This window comes from Myripristis murdjan, chromosome 9 (genome assembly GCF_902150065.1).
Source record: "Myripristis murdjan chromosome 9, fMyrMur1.1, whole genome shotgun sequence".
In the NCBI taxonomy this organism is placed as follows: domain Eukaryota; kingdom Metazoa; phylum Chordata; class Actinopteri; order Holocentriformes; family Holocentridae; genus Myripristis; species Myripristis murdjan.
The window spans coordinates 24408097-24426556 of NC_043988.1; the positions used below are offsets into that span (position 1 = coordinate 24408097).

Below are 18460 nucleotides of genomic sequence, written 5' to 3' on the forward strand. Positions count from 1 at the left end.
CTGCATGCTTAGGCTGTAAGCTGGAAAGTCATTTGCTATTATTATATTTTATGAACTACTAAAGAATAAAATCCCAGGGCTTTTAGTTAGATGATTAAAACAAGAACATAAATTCATGGAAAGATGAGACCATCGTACACACAGTAATGGGGAAATTAAAATTCCAAATCTCAGTGGTAAGCTTTTGGACCTCGGCCTTTCTAGCGTTGTAAAATTAAATTCCTTCTTTTTAATTTTTTTATTATTTTTTTTATCTTAAAGCATGAATGTAAATTTAGCGCAGATGGCGCTGTCTGAGAATTTCTGACCTCTGTAATAAGCATCAGTGCAGTTTTCTGAGGCTTTGAGACGGGAAAAACGGGAGATGTCTGAAGTCATTGCATCACTGCCAGTATCTTTCCTAATGAAGCCCCTGGGTCGAGCTAGCCTGAATAGCCACAGGATGTCACTGTTGTTCAGTTCATTGGAATCCAGTTGAGTTTGACCAGTCCAAGGGGTCAAAAGTCAAGCTGGACGAGCGTCACTGTTCTGTTACAATCTGTTAATCCACTGAGGGATGTTAATTTCATAGTGGCTGTGCATGTGTCTTTCCCTGTGTATTTGCAAGACATGAGCTAGCATCACATTTCCACATTCAAAATTATCCAAGGAAATATCCTATTAGCTGGAAGACTGCTATAAGTGCTACAACATCATAAAATCCTTAGGTCTTTGCTTTGCAAAATGAGGCAAAGGGGTGGGACGGTCACTTCAAGCTCAATTAAATGGTGTGGAGATAAATGGGACAGACACTCTCTCCATGAATAATTAAAATGGCTGACATGTCACTGACATTAGGGAGGGATGAGGACATTCTTTGCTATGGCAATCGGATGGCAGTGATGGTGTAACTGTTGACTTTCCTCCTCAGAAAGTAGGTCACAACGTTATTAAAGATGCAGCCTCATAGTATAAGAGTGCTAAATATTACATAGCTTTTTAGTATTGACACACACATGCCTGAATAAACTGCATCGTTTAAACACACACACAAAGACTCCAGCCATCCCAAGTGTAAACATGTCACACCATCTTGCATTGTCGTCTCTTTGTTTTCCAGAGGGGAGTTGGGCTTTATATAACATTTACAGAAAAAATAACAGAGGATACTTTCATAGACAAACTCCACGCTGAGCACTGATGTGTGAGGCAATCTGTAAAGAAGCTGGTCGAATCCTTACAGTTTGTTGTAAGCAAGAGCACACTTATAAAATAAAGATAAGAAAAAACAAAACAAAACAAAACAAACAAACAAACAAACAAACAAACAAAAAAATGTGTGCTGGGCTCTCCCAACTGAAAGTGGAATCATGTTGAACAGAGAATGGAAACAGCAAATAGTTGAATTATAGTAAGCAGGGTTCAATTTGACAGATGTTTTTAATTTTACAGCCAAAGTTTATTGCTAGTAAAATGTAATAAATGAACTCATGTAAGAGCTTAAACTAGAACTACACGACAACAGAAACTGATGTTGCACTACAGACGGAAAGTATTTTGTGAAGAGTTTTTAATGGCAGCAAGCATCATGAGACATCATGGCATCATTTCAGCTGAACCACGTATTTTACTGACAGAATAATGGGGTGAGCAGAAAGCTAAAAGTTAGAGGGGGTGTTGAAAATATTGTTTCCATGCCTACACTGGGCTCCAGATTTTGTTGGCAAGATTGCTCAACACCTGCAACAATAGTCAGGGCATAGTGAGTGATAACAATCATCATATAATTTAATTCAATAGGCTGTGTCTTCAAAAGGTGCACAGTGTAGAATACATAGCCCAGAATATTGAGATTATTGAGCTTCGCTGTTCCTAAAGTAAAGCTTTATGGTGATGCACTGAGAGTTAGTAATGGATGGATGGCTTTTTTCCCCATATTCCATTTTCCATACGTATAATATGGATAAGTATATCATATTGATATAAATAGTATCTGTCATATCTGTCTCTAAGGAAACAACTAAAGAGTACAACAAAACTACCAATGGTGAAAAAAAGTTAATGTATTATGAATAGGAGCGTAAGACTTTGTAGCTCCACTGACACTAATAGAGAGCGGGGAGTGAGTGGGAGTGAATTCATATAGCACAATGGATGAATATGAATTCATTTCTCAAACTCAAAAATAAAGCTACATTTGTAAGTTCAAATCAAATAGGATACTGCCTTATGTGTATCCTGCTTATGTGTGCATTTGTCCTATCCTGTGTTGAATCTGTGTTGCTGTGATTATCCATGTTGTAGTGATTGTTTTTTTTTTTTTTTAAACCACTGATTAATGTGCACTGTCTCTGATAAATGCACCAAATAAATAATTTGTTGTGTTAATGAGCTTGACCAAAGATATTTTGCGTCTTGATTTTTGATGTGCTACTTGTTTATAGTTTTCATATAACACTATGGTAAACAAACAACTTAAGGACATTGAAATCATTTTGCATATTAAACATGAGACACAAGAGGGCAGTATTGAAACATGAAAAACTCTGGTGGTGAAGCCCTCCAAACCATGGCTCTACAATTCCAAGTCACTGACTAGACTGACACTTGGCTGCTGCATAAACCATGTTACATGCGAAATAGGCACCGCATTGCAACTGCAAAAATAAAACTGGAGAATTTTTTCAAGGAGTCTTTCTACAACCACTGGTCTGCTTAGTTTTAAAATCATTTTAAAGCATGTTTTTCTTTCTTTTTTTTATCAGAATGTATAAACATAAATCTTGATGATCAAGTTTTGGTCCTGCTTCAGATAACATGAACTGTGCCTCTGCTGTGGAAGGTTGAATCAGTCCTTCCTAATGCATAATCCATGACTTTTTATTTTCCCCTTGAAATGTGAGTTGTGTCTTTGAAGTGCTTTGTGGTGTTATTATACTGTGGCTTGACGAGTAATAATGTTGATGTCTTGTATGAGCTATAATTACTGGATCTGGAGGTAGGAGGGCACTGCCAAAATGGGCTTGAAGTTCCAGTGTGGCCGTGCTTTGATGTTTCTGGATGGTGGGGTTGGGGGTGAAGGCAAGACAAGGCAGCTTTTCCATCTGAGAAAATGCCCGCAAAGCGTTCAACTTTGTCTGACAGACAGGGACATGAGTAGCAAACCATAATGACGCATAATGACAAATAAAACAACTGTTCTTTTGAAGAGAATGGCCATTTACCATTTGGCTTCAATAATCACAAAATGATAAATGGTTTCATCTCAGGGTAATTATGTGTATCCTTTAAACACTCATCAAATGATAAGCTTTCATTTTGGCATAAATGTGTAAAACTGCGCTGAGTGGGATAATGGGCTTTGCTTGCACTCGGTAAACCGAACCAGCTGCACTGCACTGCATGATAATATTGTTTTTGTTGTTGCCATCTCTGGCACACTTTCTATATTTCTAATCCACCTCCTCTTCCTCCTCTGTACTGTATTTCCAACACTGTCCTTGCTTGCTGCGTAATGCAATGTCCTGAGTGAAAGCGTCCTTGGCTATCAATGCTGTTAAGTCACCTGGTGATGTGTGTGTTTGTGTGTATGTTTGTGTGTGTGTGTGTATGAGCCTGTGACTTTATGTGTATTTGAGGCTGTGTCAGCATGTGTTAGTGCCTGCACACACCTGCGCATGTATCCATCTGTGTGCGCGTGCATGTGAACCTGTGTGTGTGTGTCACTGCCTGAGCTGTCTGTGTGATCCATCTCTGTGTGTTTGGGTTCATCTTGAGCGCAGCCTCGTCCTGCAGAGGTGACTGTGGGACGAGGGGAACAGGCATTACTGTTTGAGGAAGAGGGGTTAGCGGGCAGGCAGCAGGATATCCCATCACATTAGCGTTGCTGCCGCTGCGCCCACTTCCTTCAACACTTCCCAGCAGCCGCATCCAGCAGGAGGTCACCAGGGGTCAAGCAGGCTCCTCCCTCTGTCATTATCCCTCCATCACCTGCCGTCCTCTCTGTGCTGACAGCAGAACTTTCCCTTCTCTCTCTCCACCCTTCACTCTTGTCTCCACAGCTTTTGCTCTCTGTGGCCCTCGCCCCTTTTTCTTTCTCTCCCTCTGCGACTCTCTTGTCTCTGTTTCTCTTCTTTTTTCAGTCCATCTGTTCCCCAATTTCCTTTTCTTTCACAGCCTTTCATTTGTTTCCTTTTGCTCTTTTCTGCATCACTTTCCTTCACCCTCTCATTTTCTCTCTCAAAGACAGAGAAGAACTCAAGGGCCCCCGTTTCTCTCAGGCCTTTTGTCGAGTTTGCAGCTGATCTTTGATTGCTTCTGCGCTACTATACACCCAGTGCTGCTTTCACAGACTCTGAGAGATTAAACCAAATTCTTGCAGAAAAGAATCTCTGGTGAATAAGGTTTTTAGCAAAAGAGGAGCTGGCCAGTTGTGTACTCAGTGTGTCTCAGAATGCAGGCTAATGTGTGTCAAAAACACAGCTGAAATCTGGGGCAAGTGGTAATGCAATATAGATGTTATGTCTTCATGAATATTTCATGATACACAACAATGTACTGTAATAAAATAATGTATTGATGTTGGCTAAAGTCAGCAATAGCGATGATAAATTGATGTCTTCATATTCTGTGCTATGCAAATTTGAAATGAATTGTTTCAGTCAGCTTAGCGAAAGATGATAGCTACTTCAAAATGGGCAAACTTCATTCACTTTAAACAGCACTTGATTCAATATTTTAACATCATGGTTCAATATTTTAGCATAAGCTCCAGCCTAAACTGACCCACTCGAAACTGAACAGTGAATTTCAAATTGCTTATTGCATCATAATTACCAGATCTGAGTATCACAAAGTTGCTCAGATGATTCTTTGTTACGTTCTGTTTGAGCACCAAGGCATCCCATGGTATCCCAAGTATTTGTGCTCTATTTTCCTAGATATATTTCGATTTTGTTTGTGCTCAGGTCTCATCATCATCATCAGATAACTCGGTGTTATTCTTTGTCTGGCCGCCTCCTGTCTGAAGAAATGTGAGGTGAACCTGCTTAATGAGGAGATGGGAATATTTTTGCATGATTTAAACAGAGATCATAGAGCAGACATCCATAACACATCTCTCTCAAATAGTAGCTGATAGCAAATCTGTCAGTGATACTGTGGATAAAAGACAACTCTTATGGAAATCTGTTCTGTCTCCTGAGCAGTGTTTAATAACTAGTTTCAGGTATAGAGTGAAGTCCATATTCAGTATGTGAACAAGGTGAAAAGTCACAGAGCTGTTTCTGACATTGAAAAGTGATTTAAGCTTCAGTGAAGCAATGAAGAAAACAGGTTATGTCAAAATTAATTTTGAATGACCCATTATTAATGTCAAATGCAGAACGAAAACATAAACGCTTGGCCTCATATCACAAATCAGTTCCTATTTAAGCCACAAAACACGGGGTATTTCCACCAACATCACATTGTCTGGTGATAGCATCTACTAAAATGCACCATCCCACATTTAGTGGCTATGAAGGCATGACTTAATATACCTGCAATGGGGCTGGTTGGTCCATTATCCTCCATGATATCTGGTTATTATCCCTGTCTGATTTATGCTGCTTCTGTCGACCCTCACCCATGGTGACCTACATTCGCTTTCATCTCAACCATCAATCATTTAGCAGTTCAAAGCCAAGGTCTGTCTGTGGGAGAATGCTACAGGCTTGATCATAATGGCACTAATTCTCCAATGACACCATAGCAAAGCAGCCAAAATATGGTACATGAAATTGCTCTCATTGTAGCTCTGTGGATAAAACAGAATGGAAACTACAACACACAGGCAAGAGATTAGGGGAACCTGCTAATCTTGACATGCCTCTTCAATGTGTGGCTAATCTCAAGGAATCTACAGGTGTGTGTGTGTGTGTGTGTGTGTGTGTGTGTGTGTGTGTGTGTGTGTACATATATATATATATATATATATGTATGTATGTATATATATATATATGTAGGCCTGCAGTAGATAAATAATGTGTCATGGTCAAGGTGCAAATGCGCAGACTATAAAAAAAGGGAACCAGTGGTTTTCTCACCATCTTGTACATGAATCTTCATGTCCTCCTCACAGCCATAAACAACCACAAGGCTGAGATAATTGAATAGAAACAACCCCTGCAGACTCCGAAGACAGAGTGACTCACTAGACAGCCCTGATGATAAAATATGTAGTAGACTGCAGCTGAATAAGTTTAAAACATTGTACCCTTTACATCATGAGGGACACACAGAGAGAGAAAGACAGAGACAGAGACAAAGACCGAGACAGAGATAGACAGACAGAGAGGGAGGGAGAGAGAAAATGACAAAGAAATGCACAGGGTTGAAAAATAGATGAGCACTATGGATGTGTAAGCAGAGGAGGGATGACTTATTCAGTAGGGACTGTGCATACATAGCACTAAACCAGCTGCTTTACCCAAATTTACCAGCCCCCACCCCAAACCCAGATGAGGCTGGAACTGAAAAAAGGGAATGGGGACCTTGTGGCCACATCTGTATCAGGATCTGTATCAAGGGCTGGTATGAGGATGGTAATACTATAGTATTACCATCAATTATGGGATAGGAACTGGTGTGTTGGACAGGAAGCAGAAAAGTGCCAGGTATGGGCATGAAGTAAGACTTTGAACTTGTGAAGGCTTGACTGACCTGTAGTTGGCCACACGTAGCTGAGCTTCAGGGACCAGGGGTGTTGTCAGCTGGTCTTGGGCTGAGTTGGACTGGAGATGACGTGAGTCTGGAAGTGGGGCATTAACCAACGAAAACACACATCTTTAGGGAATCTCAGCCTATGTAGCCATTGTATGCAGTTGGTGTGCAAAATGCAATTTCAAACTAAATACGACAGTAGATCCCTAACATTTCTCAGCAGGTCCAAAGGACAAACTTCTCAAAACACACTTCCGCATATGCTGAAATAAAGAGACTTGGGGATTTGACGTTAAAATATCCAGAGAGGATGGGGATGCTCGGCATTTCAACCTTCAGTGGTATCCCACCCCACCATACAGTGCCATTTCCCATTTGCAGCTGACGTCAACCACCTTTCTCTATCCCTCTCCCTCTTCATCAGCAGCATGACGTCTGTTTTTGAGGCAGATGAGGAAAGTGGGGTGAGCACCATAAACATACATGCACAAGCACTCAGACAATAACACACACACACACACACACACACACTCAAAGACACACAGTCCCATCTGAGATCTTAGACTCTACACTCTCTAACTGTCACTCCTAGTTACAGAGTTATCACGCAGAAATGCTGACTTATTTATGGCTTCCATGCAAACCTGGATTCACTGAAGAGACTGAGGGTGGCTGTGGTAAGGTGAAAGCTGGTGTGTGTTGGAGCAGGGCCTGTCTTACAGTATATTGCTTACTGTACCTTATTCAGTTGTGCTTTACATCATTTTGCCATTACAGGTCACCCCCTGCTACCTCCTCTCTCCATATAATCTGAAATGCTGACGTAGATGCCTCAGGCTTTCACTCACAGCCAAACTCATCCCAGAAAAAGCTTTTTTTCTTTTCTTGGCAAACACTGACTATGCACCAATGATGGAATGGACATGCAGTTACTGCAGTGAGTAAAGGAGATTATTTTACATCACAGTGCAGCATATTCCCCAGTTGAGAGGATGACTCAACCATACAGCTGTTGGTTTAGAGATTCTTAAGTTAAATATCATAGTGAAGCAGAAAACTGCTAGCGGCCTATGTGCACCAATAAAATAACAGGATAAAATCAACATCAACAGGTGTAACTGAGAAGTTGTACAAAAATCTGTTCAGTCATATCTGAGTGTAAATCAATTTCCTAAATCCTTTTGCTGCTGGCAATCCTGAATAAAAGACATAGTTGATATGAAAAGCAGAAGCAGTTACCTATAATTTTCTTGGAGACCAATTAAAATGTTGTGAAAGTGTTCCTTGGCAGTGAGATGGTGCTAAAGCATGTGAATACAGTGGCTGAATTTTCCCTTACATCAGACAGGAAAGGTTTATTGTGTCAAATAATCATTATTATACAGCACCAGCAAGCCTATGTGTATGTGTGTATGTGTATGAGTGTGTGTGTGAGCATGTGTGTGTGCTACATAGATACAGGCTCGGGTGAGGGATCTTTAAACTCTGAAGGCGTAACTAGGGCACCCGGCTGTCACCCTTTACAGGGTTTTGTTATCCTACGTGCCAAGATCCCCCAACACATACATGTGTATCTATAGTTGTGTGTATGTGTCTGTGTCTATATGTGTGTATAAGGCATGTGTCTGCACATGTATGCATGTGCATGCATGTGTGACTGATGTCTCCATGCATGAGATAACTGTCAGGGATCTCAGGATCATTATACAACTGCTCAGGGTTGACGGTATCTCAATTTATTCTTTCTTATTCCATCCGTTATGCAGAAACTGACACAATGTCATCCAGGATCAGCTGAAACTGCTCTGGATTTTGAAGTATTTCACAATTACCTCATGAGGGGATGTCATAACACACATGGCCACTGCACACACACACACACACACATGCACGCACGTGCGCACACACACACACACACACATGCACGCACGTGCGCGCGCGTGCGCACACACACACACACACACACACACACACACACACACACAGAGGAATTCGCATTGCATTATGGCGAACCTATTCATTAACGTCTCAAATGTGCAGTTTCTGCATGTTTTGGTTAATAGCAAGACTTGTGACACCAGTGCAGAACTTGCTGACAGACCTGGACAGTGTCACCAGGCTGCTGTATGACTGTTGATCTATGTTAGTGTGCAGCATTAACTGGGTTTATACACTATTATTCATTGTGCTCCTGATGAGATTATTTTCCTTTCCCTTACAGTTTAGTAAAGCAAATGTTGTTGGAGTTTGATTTAGTTAATGTCATATGGTTTCTTCCCAAATTGAGGTCAATCCACAATTTGTCGAAAAAAGACAGAACAAAACAAAACAAAAACAAGTAAATCATAAACATAATATCCCACAAAAAAGCTGAGATAATTATGATCTTTTTTTTTTTTTTTTGCGACTAATTGATTCTATCTGCTTTCTCAACTGTTTTTAATTGCATGGAAAAGATTGCATGTGACAGTGTTCTGTTTTCTAAAAAGACACTCTGTAATTTATGTCTGAGTAAATTTTAAATGAGCTGCTTTTTACTTTTACTGGAGTAGCTGTTTACAGGAGAACTTCTACTTTACTCCTGAGATTTCAGCAAGGTAGCAGTATGTTTACTTGTGTGGCTCATTCCCTTTTGTGTTGTGAAAACCTGGTCAGCAGAGTCTGAGATATTGTGCATGATGTACAAACAATAAAACAAATATTATAGTGCCCCTTTAGATCAATCAATGTAATTCTGAAAATGCCAGTGCAGAGCAATGACAAGCATCATTCCTCATTCACATCTAAGATATTGTGCATGATATACAGCTGTTAAAGTTTAATGTTTAATGTTTTGGGTCTCATAGAGTATCTCTCAAGTCCATAACTATTTACTGGTACTGGATAGCCCTGTTATGGTTTATGGTTTTTATATATTTGTTTGATTGTGCAGTTATGTTTTATTGTAAATTAATTCTTCATTTAAATGCCTAATGTAGAAAGTAATAGAATTTCCTCTACTACTTAATAGGTATATTTGAGAGAGTTTTAGTGTCCCATGATGGTATCAATGTTCTGTCTTTCATTGAATAAAATCCTGGGGCAAACACTGAATACTTGTTATTTTTGAAACTGGAAGTATCAACATCAGCTTGAAACACCCATACTTGTTGATCTCTTGTTTCTAATATTGTTTAAGCCAGATGTCAGAATGCGGTACAATAGCAACCATAATATATAGCAGAACATGTCATATGCTTTGAACATATGCTTTGAACACAGAACATATACTACCTAGCACTTGTCTCATTCCAATGTACATATTGCTGTCAGAAAGAATTTTTTAGAGATATTATTAAAGTATTGTCATTGTCTTGGTGTTTTGCATTCTAGCTTTAGTTTCTGGTCAAGATAATAGCCTAGATTTGATCTGTACAGTAGCCTCTAAAGGTGTAGCCACAGTAGAAGTCCTATTTTTTATTCAATGCAGTGCAAGCAGACAGGAACATGTACTGCATTGTTGCGTCTCCCATAAAGTACCAGAGAGACAAATTTAACTTTTGTTCTCTTTTCAAATGTCACTAGGTTTGGCAATCAGTAATATGTGAGTCACAGCTTTGAGATCATTCTTAATCTGTTCCACTTCACACCATTTGGAAAAAGAAATGGCTGCAGTGGACACTGCAGTACAAAGATAGGAATCGTGTAATACCATGGTGGTTACCTCTGTAAATGGGCTGAGTTACTATTTCAGCTGTCAGTGTGATCCACAGGTGAGCAGCAGCCATTAGGAGTCCAGCAGCAGTAGCAGTGGCAGTTTTAACAAATGATGGTACTCTGTTGGTCCAGCTGTAAAACACATAGCTCAGAAGCATCGCGCAGACATCCTATCACCTACACCACATTGTGATTTACAAGAGCAACAAAACTGCAATGACTCCAGCAGCCTGAGACCTAAGACCCAGCTAAGTAATTTCAGATTGCCTATGTGTGGGTGGCTATTTCTTAACAAGTTTTATTTCTATTCTAAACTAGCATGTGTATGTCATGTTATGCATGTGCTTTTGTACTTGCGTATGTTAAATATGTAAGGCACATTATGTGCAGGAGTTGTACAGAATTGGTTTGTCCATCTTTGAGATTTTCCATTGCAATTTAAGTATTTGGCCTATGCTCTTTCTCACAGTGATTAAGATTAAACAGTTTTTTAACAACTAGGCAATGGAGGAGGAAAAAGGTGGAGTGTCATTGGCAGGGAAGTGGCTAGGTTGCTGCAGAGATTGAAGTGCTAAACCATTGTCTAGAGGTCCAGAGGAGGGTGCGGCTCCTTTTTTCATCTTTGCAGGCCAGCACCAGGGTGTGAATTGGATGTGGGCCATTTACTGGAAGCCAGTGAAGGGAGCAGAGGACGTATGTGACAGCAGGAAGGTTGAAAACAAGACAAGCTGCAGCATTCTGGATCAAATTGCAGTAGCTGGAGACCCGTGGGGAGGCCAGCCAGGTGAGAGCTGCGGGAGTCTCGTCAGGAGATGACAAAGGCCTGGACAAAGAGCTGAGCTCCTGATGAGCTGTTGGTGTGTGCCTGATGTCTGTCCCACAATGGGACAGACAGCAGAGACAGTTGCCCTGTATCAACCGCCTCCTCCTCATGCACAGAGTCCTTACACGCCTGGGACAACTTTATCTGCGCTGTAAGATAAGCTCTGACATGCACATATTTTTCAGAGTTCAAACTAACGGGTGTGTATCTTGACATTATTGAGCCCACTGAATCATACCCTGCTTGCCTCCCACACTTTGCAGTGCTATCACTTCAGAGAAAGAGAGAGAGAGAGAGAGAGAGAGAGAGAGAGAGAGAGAGAGAGAGAGAGAGAGAGAGAGAGAGAGATAAAGTAGGGAAGGGTTAGGACTGTATGTGATTTGTTTTGGTTAGAGGCTGGCAGCATTTGCATGACTATTGATGTTATCCGTTGTAAAAGGTTTTCTCACTGAATTTTGTGTATAGAATCACTACATAATGATTCCCTAGTGGCAAGAGCACACAGTGAACTTGAGTTCACATGGGAGGTTTATGTAAATATGTGCACATCTCTCAGGATTACAATGAAATCAAGCAAGCCTACTGCACATTATATAATATGTCATTCTGTATGATATACTAATGCACTTTAAGCAAACTGCAATTAATTGCCAAAGATGTCTTTGTATTTGCATATTGTAAGCCTCAAACAAATCCAGTTCTATTTAAAATGTTATTCACCATTCAGAGTTGAGATCTGCTCCACTGAATGTTAGGAAAGTCATAGAGTGAACATACATATTATGTCCAGCATATATGTGCATGTATACATGCACTGTATGCTGCCAATCACATGATGGTAAATCAATCTTTTTAAAGCAAATTAAAAGAAATCAAAAATGGTTTACACTATAGTAGATCTACGAGAGTTTTGTGTTTAGAAGTTAGCATGAAAGAGGCAGTACACCACTGTTTTCATAGGTTGCTTGTTATTATATAATGATAAGACATGCTGTACATGCTAACTATGCCCCTCTGGAGCATAGGCCATTCTTGTGATATGATATAGATGCTTAAACTAGTGTGTGTGTGTGTGTGTGTGTGTGTGTGTGTCTGTGAATGTTAATCTGTTTGTGTATCAGTATGTACATAGGAGATACCAATATTTGTTGTATTAATATCTGATATATTTTATGAGCTGGTTGTGGCCTGGAGTTGGAAGAGTTTGAGAGAGAGAGAGAGAGAGAGAGAGAGAGAGAGAATAGTCAGGGTAACCTACCAAAGAACAATAAATGCTCTGAATCGCCTGGTAAGATCAAGAGAGAGAGAGAGAGAGAGAGAGAGAGAGAGAGAGAGAGAGAGAGAGAGAGAGAGAGAGAGAGAGCTGATGCTTGGTGCAGATAATACATTTATAAATGTACCATGAAGTTGAACCGGGAAGGCAGTGAGACTTGAGCAACAACTTCTTGAACTTTGCTGTTGTTCTCAGACTTCACCTGATGGCTGCTCTGATGAAACCCGGGCCGCCAAGTCAAGGATGATTAGCAAATCCACTGACTGCCAAGTGTGCGCGTGCGTGCGCGTGCCTGTCCGGGCGCAGGGGACGGGAAGGACCACCAGGGAAGGAAGGGCGGTCCTGAGAAACAGACAAGAGACGCTTTGAACCTGGCGCATTCCGATTCGCATCGACTGTGCGAAAAAAAAAAACAAAAAACAAAAAACCGACCAAAGTGGGGTAATTGGAGTTCGCATGAGAGACCGACTGCGTCCTACATCTTCATTGTCTCCCCAAAATTTCCAGTGACAGTTTGCATGCCAGAGTCCCTACTCCAACCTGGCCGCATGCCAGTTAATCTTACTTAAATTTCGAGATAACAGCTAATATTTTATTTGTATTAATTTCTTTAATATATAATATTTGCGAGCTATTAATAGCACTCAGGATTTCTCCTTCACCAAGGCACATTTTTATGAAATGCCGCTGCGTAAAAATAGAAATGCAGTTGTCCATAACTGGCACCCTGTGAAACAATAGATCCTGTTCCACCAAGCAGGCTCCAGTCTAAGGCTTAGCTCCTCCCTATGTGTGTGTGTGTGCGTGTGTGTGTGTGTGTAAGTGTGTGAGAGTGTGTGTAGCGGGTGGGTGACAGCTGGGATCGCTGCGCTGCGCTCCAGTCTGGTAAGAAGCTTCATCTCCAAATAGGATGACCGTCGGCTTTTGTGGAAGGGACTGCATTCAGCTCCGTCGCTAGCTCTGGGACACCCGGTTGGTTCCGTTCAGTTTACCTTGAGGGAGTTTAAATGCCAAAACGTCGGGTTTCTCTCTAGTGTGGATTTCCGATGGATATTCCGATTTGAGGAGGTGTGATTTGAGCGCGGCATGTAACAAAAAGAAGCGCATGAGAGGCTTCAGAAAAGTAGCGCTCGTATTGTTATTTTGAAACGAGCACCGTCTGAACTGCTTTGAGAGCAAATTCTCATGGATTACTAAAAGAGAGACCTATATAAACACTCCGAGGCATATCCATTCATGAGCTGAAGGTAAGATTTCTTTGTTTATTTCTAACTTTATGTGCGCGTATCGCCTAGTAGCAGTGTTCCTCCAGCCCGGAGGCTTGTTTTCTACAAGCAGGCTGCCGGGCGACAAGTGCACACGCTTCCCAGGTTTACTTTACCAACTTCGGATGATCCTACCTATTTATAAAGCATTTTGTAACTGCTTACAAATCGGGAAGTATAGTCTTCCAAGATTCTGTATTTAATTAGACATTGGCAATGTTTCCTATAAGCACCAGAGGCTGATTTATAGAAAGACAGTTTCGTGCGTAATCTCACGCTGTTTGCTCATAGAATAAAAGAAGTGTCAGTCATTGCAGGACTTATTGTAAGCCACAGAGAGTCTGCATACAAACCAGACAAAATAACAGAATACATATTTCAGCATCATCCGCGGCGGCAGGTAGATTCAAATCAAATTGAATTGAAAGTGTGCCTGTGGGAACTTACAGGACTCGGGCTGACTGTTGTCCTTTGGGGACCCCCGATGCTTTTCGTTCCTCACAGACTCTCACCAATTTATTAAAACTACTGCCTAAACACTGCTAATTAAATCAGTTCTATGAAAATAAATAATTATAGTATTAATATGTAGCTTAATAACAAATTCATGACTGATTTGTTATGGAAACGCATAAACACTGAAGCGTCAGCTCCAGAAGAATACATTACAGGCTGCGCGGTTTTCATTTACAACTTCATTTCGTTTAGTTGGAATTACAGAACTCACAATTACCACAGGGTAGTAATTTACATGTAGCCCAGTAACACATGTTCATAAGATTTCTTTCTGTTTGTACCAGTCACTACATATTTGTAAATTCAAATTCAACAAGACTAATCAAAATTAAAATGAGAGAGAGAGAGGGATTTGATCTTACCAGGCGGTTCAGTGTATTTATTGTTCTTTGGTAGGTTACTCTGGCATTCTCTCTCTCTCTCTCTCTCTCTCTCTCTCTCTCTCTCTCTCTCTCTCTCTCTCTCTCTGTCTCTCTCTCTGTCACACACACACTCACACACACTCACACATACACACTGTATAGGCCTACCATACTCACTGGAGACTCTTTACGGCTTAATAGGGCGTGCTCCATGATTTCAGGCTACCAGGGTCAGGGTGCTCACTATTGCTGTGGCCCGAAGGATCAATCACCTGTTTGTAATTCTACCAATAAGACAATGTTGCATTGGCCTCAGAATTGGATTTTCCATTTAATCAAGTGCTGCCGCATGCTGTTTCTTTTACAAGCTGGGAGAGGAGACAGAGGCCTCACAAACCACATCCAGCAGCCGAACTGACAACACCCAGTTACTGTTTCCCTCTCCTCTCCTCTCTTCTCCTCTCCTCTCCTCTCCTAGTATGAAAGATGCTCCCAGAGTCATTCAGGCTAGAAGGATGATTCTCACACTCTAAATGTAGGTTATGGATTATGAGGAAGGCAAGCTGATGATAGAAATGGGTGAATCAAGGCGCATTGAACGCCTACAGCAAAATATACCTCTTGTCAGCTGATTTTCAGCAGTAGCACATGGTGTTTTGGAAACACGATTCCCCAGTATCAACCCTTATCAAAAAAGATGGGCCTCATGTCAACAGTAAGAGGATATAGTGTAGTGTTTCATCTATTTTTCATGGAATCACTGGAAATATTTGATAGTTCTGTATTTTTTTTTAGGCTATCTGTGTACTCCTGGTTTCGCTCCCATATGTAATGAGGTGGGGATTACACATACATCTTGTATGTGTAACAGCAGAATGTTTCACCATTTTACCACTACACTTCCTACAATTTTAGCCACAGGGCATTCAAATGTCCTGGAGGCATTTTTTGAGATGCTGCACCTGCTGTAAATCCCACCACGCGGTTACCATAAAGCCTGCAACACCACACACCACGGTGTTAATCCAGCCATTGACACTTAATGCAGTGACATGTTGTGGTGCTAATACATGAATTACAGCATGATTACCTTTGTGACAGCAGCCTGCCTGTTCTCTCCTGGAGCGGCAGAACAGAGCGGGGTGAACATTGTGGTGGAGTTGCTGCTTCTATTTGGAGCAATGCTCTGTGGAGCGTTTGATCCGTGGATCCCCCAACAATAGCAATAGGGACGGCATTGTGTGTGACTGATGTGAATTTGTCACACTGTATGTGTGTGTTTGTGTGTGTGTGTATTGTGAACGAGAGAGAGAGAAGGAGAGACAGAGAGAGAGAGACTGACAGAGAAATGGAGTTTGTTTTTACCTTTGCCAGTCAAGGACAGATGCAGATGCTCCCAGAATACAGTAGTCCTGAATAATTGATAAAAATCTTTGCTCTATGCTCAAATGAATTGGCCCTCCATTACACAGAATGGAAGTGGTCAGTAGCTGTTAACCATTGGTCCTTATTCAGTCAGTGTCAATACCCAACGTTCAATAGCGTGTGTATTTATGCATATTTTATGAATACTATGTTTTATTGATGTGCATCCTTGGTGTGTGGGCTTGCGTTTTTTGAAACAATTAGAGTGTGAGAGAGCATCAAATCCCTCTCTCTCATTTGGATGTGATTTATTGATGCTTAACCCATTTTCCGAATACCACGTCTCTCTAAATTACTGCTGCCTCAATTTACCTCTGATGCTGAATGAAAAGCTGCTGTAGAGGTGTAACAGAAAAGAGATCAGACATCATATGTTTGCCCATATATATGTATATTGAAAGATAGATAGATAGATAGATAGATAGGTAGATAGATAGTAACCAGAGAAGCTTGTATTATATTTTTTGAACTGTTTAGCTTATCTGATCATTTTGCTTTACTTTTGACTGTTTTTTTTTTTTCAGTCTGTGGTGGCTCAGGAGGTTAAAACCACTGAATGAGGGAAAAAAGCAAAAGAGGAAGATATTTTAACCTGCTACAACAAAGATGTCTAACTTATTACATTACAAACACTTTTTATTTAAAAAAAACATGCTGAATGATATTATATGGGATGGAAGTGACGGGCAGAGCCATGTTGGCCTGAAATTTCCCATGCATTGCCTTTGTTTACGATAGATTTTGTGCAGAACCAACAATTTATTCGCTCACTGTCCCTCTGGTTAAGTTCAAACACTTTGCCCACTGTTTAGAGGAGATGATAAATGAAATCCAATGCGCTCTAGGGACCTAATACATCTCGCTGTGTAGTGCGGCCCAATATGCTCTATTCACACCATGCCTCATTGAAAGCGTAATCACTTGTTCCAGTGTGTTCTTATGTAAAATGAATTTCTTTCTCACACACACGCACACACACACACACACACACACACACACACACACACACACACACACACACACACATACACACACACACACACACACACACACACACAGGTTCCAAGTTCATAGTTTTCAGTGTGCTGTAACTGGCTGCTTTTTGCTTAGCCTTAAACCCTCTGGCTGCCTATAAATTACTGTGTATCCATTGAACTAACCAGCCATGTGTTAAACACCCTCTCTTCATATCGTTACATTAGCATAATTGATTGAGTGAATCGTGTGTGCCAAGAAAGCCAGAGGCATGAAGGACCAAGCAAAGCTTATTTTGGGCAGGGCGCCGCAAGTCAATGGCAGAATTGGCTGAGTGTTTGTTGGCGTGTTGACTGTTGGTTCTTGGCAAAGCTTTGTTGTTGGAAATTAAGTGAATTAGAAAGAGATGGTCAGCCCATCGAGGAGGTGGATGTTGAGTGGCCAAACGCTGCAAGTGTTAGTACAAGCGAGGTGAAAACACAACCCCGGGGCCTTTGCAACATCTATCTTATAACATACAGCCTCTCTTTACAGTGGTTTTGTACTTAAAAAAATTTATAAGAAGTGCACACTATAAAATCCTGAGTGTTTAATTACTCAATAATGCATATAGAAAGCAATGTATTTGGACGGCTACTCCAAATGTGGCAGGGCTTTGAGCGCTTGGCTGGGAGATGAATGAATGACTTCCCTTGAAAAGTGCCATCCCTCGTACTACAGATCAGATGATGTAAATCACACTACATGCAGTAGTGTTGAATTATTATGTCCTAGTTCCATTCCTGCGGCTGTGCTTTTACAGGTGAGAGCAGCCAACTGTGAGTCATGGAGGCAGCCACAGTGTGTTAAGACTCATTAGGGCTGTATTCGCTACTGTGGGTGCTGCCTCTTCCTCTGTGGTTATTTCTGTGGTTGGTTAGCTTGTTGGCAGCCTATAAGGAGGTATGCGTCAGTGGATGTTAAGCATCAGGAGAACTCTGCCGCCTCTTCATCTGCTCCTTCAGCTTCTCCTCTGGTGGAGTGGTCTATAACGCATTGTGTCTGTGTGTGTCTGTATTTCTCTGTGTGTGCTGTAGCGTGTTGTGTATGTCAGACCCTTTACTGTCTTCCGTGGCGTGATGTGTGTGTAGAGTGCCACAAAGCACAGAGTGTGGCTAATGGTGGGGGGTTAGAATGTGTGTACTCTGCGTGTGTACTCTCTGTGATTGTGTGTGTGTGTTTGTGTGGTGTTGTTGGAGTGCATCTGTCCCTCCTCCCCAGGCCCCAGCGATTGGCACTGCATCTCTCATCTATTAATCATAGAGAGCGCTTGCTCTCTCATTCCGTTGCCATAGTTTCAGGACCTGAGACAGTGTTGGGGTGCCTGGCTGCCTGGAGAGAGGAGAAGTGAGAAGAAGAGGAGGAGGGTAGGAAATGAGGGAAGGAAGAGAAGAGAAAGGAAAGG

The 18460-nt window shown here is 41.3% G+C and overlaps 1 protein-coding gene across 4 annotated transcripts in view; it reads left to right on the forward strand.

Moving 5' to 3' along the window:
• The first annotated feature begins 13326 nt into the window (after positions 1-13326).
• Positions 13327-18460, forward strand: part of sema6a (sema domain, transmembrane domain (TM), and cytoplasmic domain, (semaphorin) 6A) — a 109076-nt gene continuing 103942 nt past the window's right edge. For all 4 annotated transcript variants that reach the window (XM_030060396.1, XM_030060395.1, XM_030060397.1 and 1 more), the window contains exon 1: positions 13327-13720. The gene's annotated coding sequence lies outside the window, so the exon portion shown is untranslated. The remainder of the gene's footprint in view (positions 13721-18460) is intronic.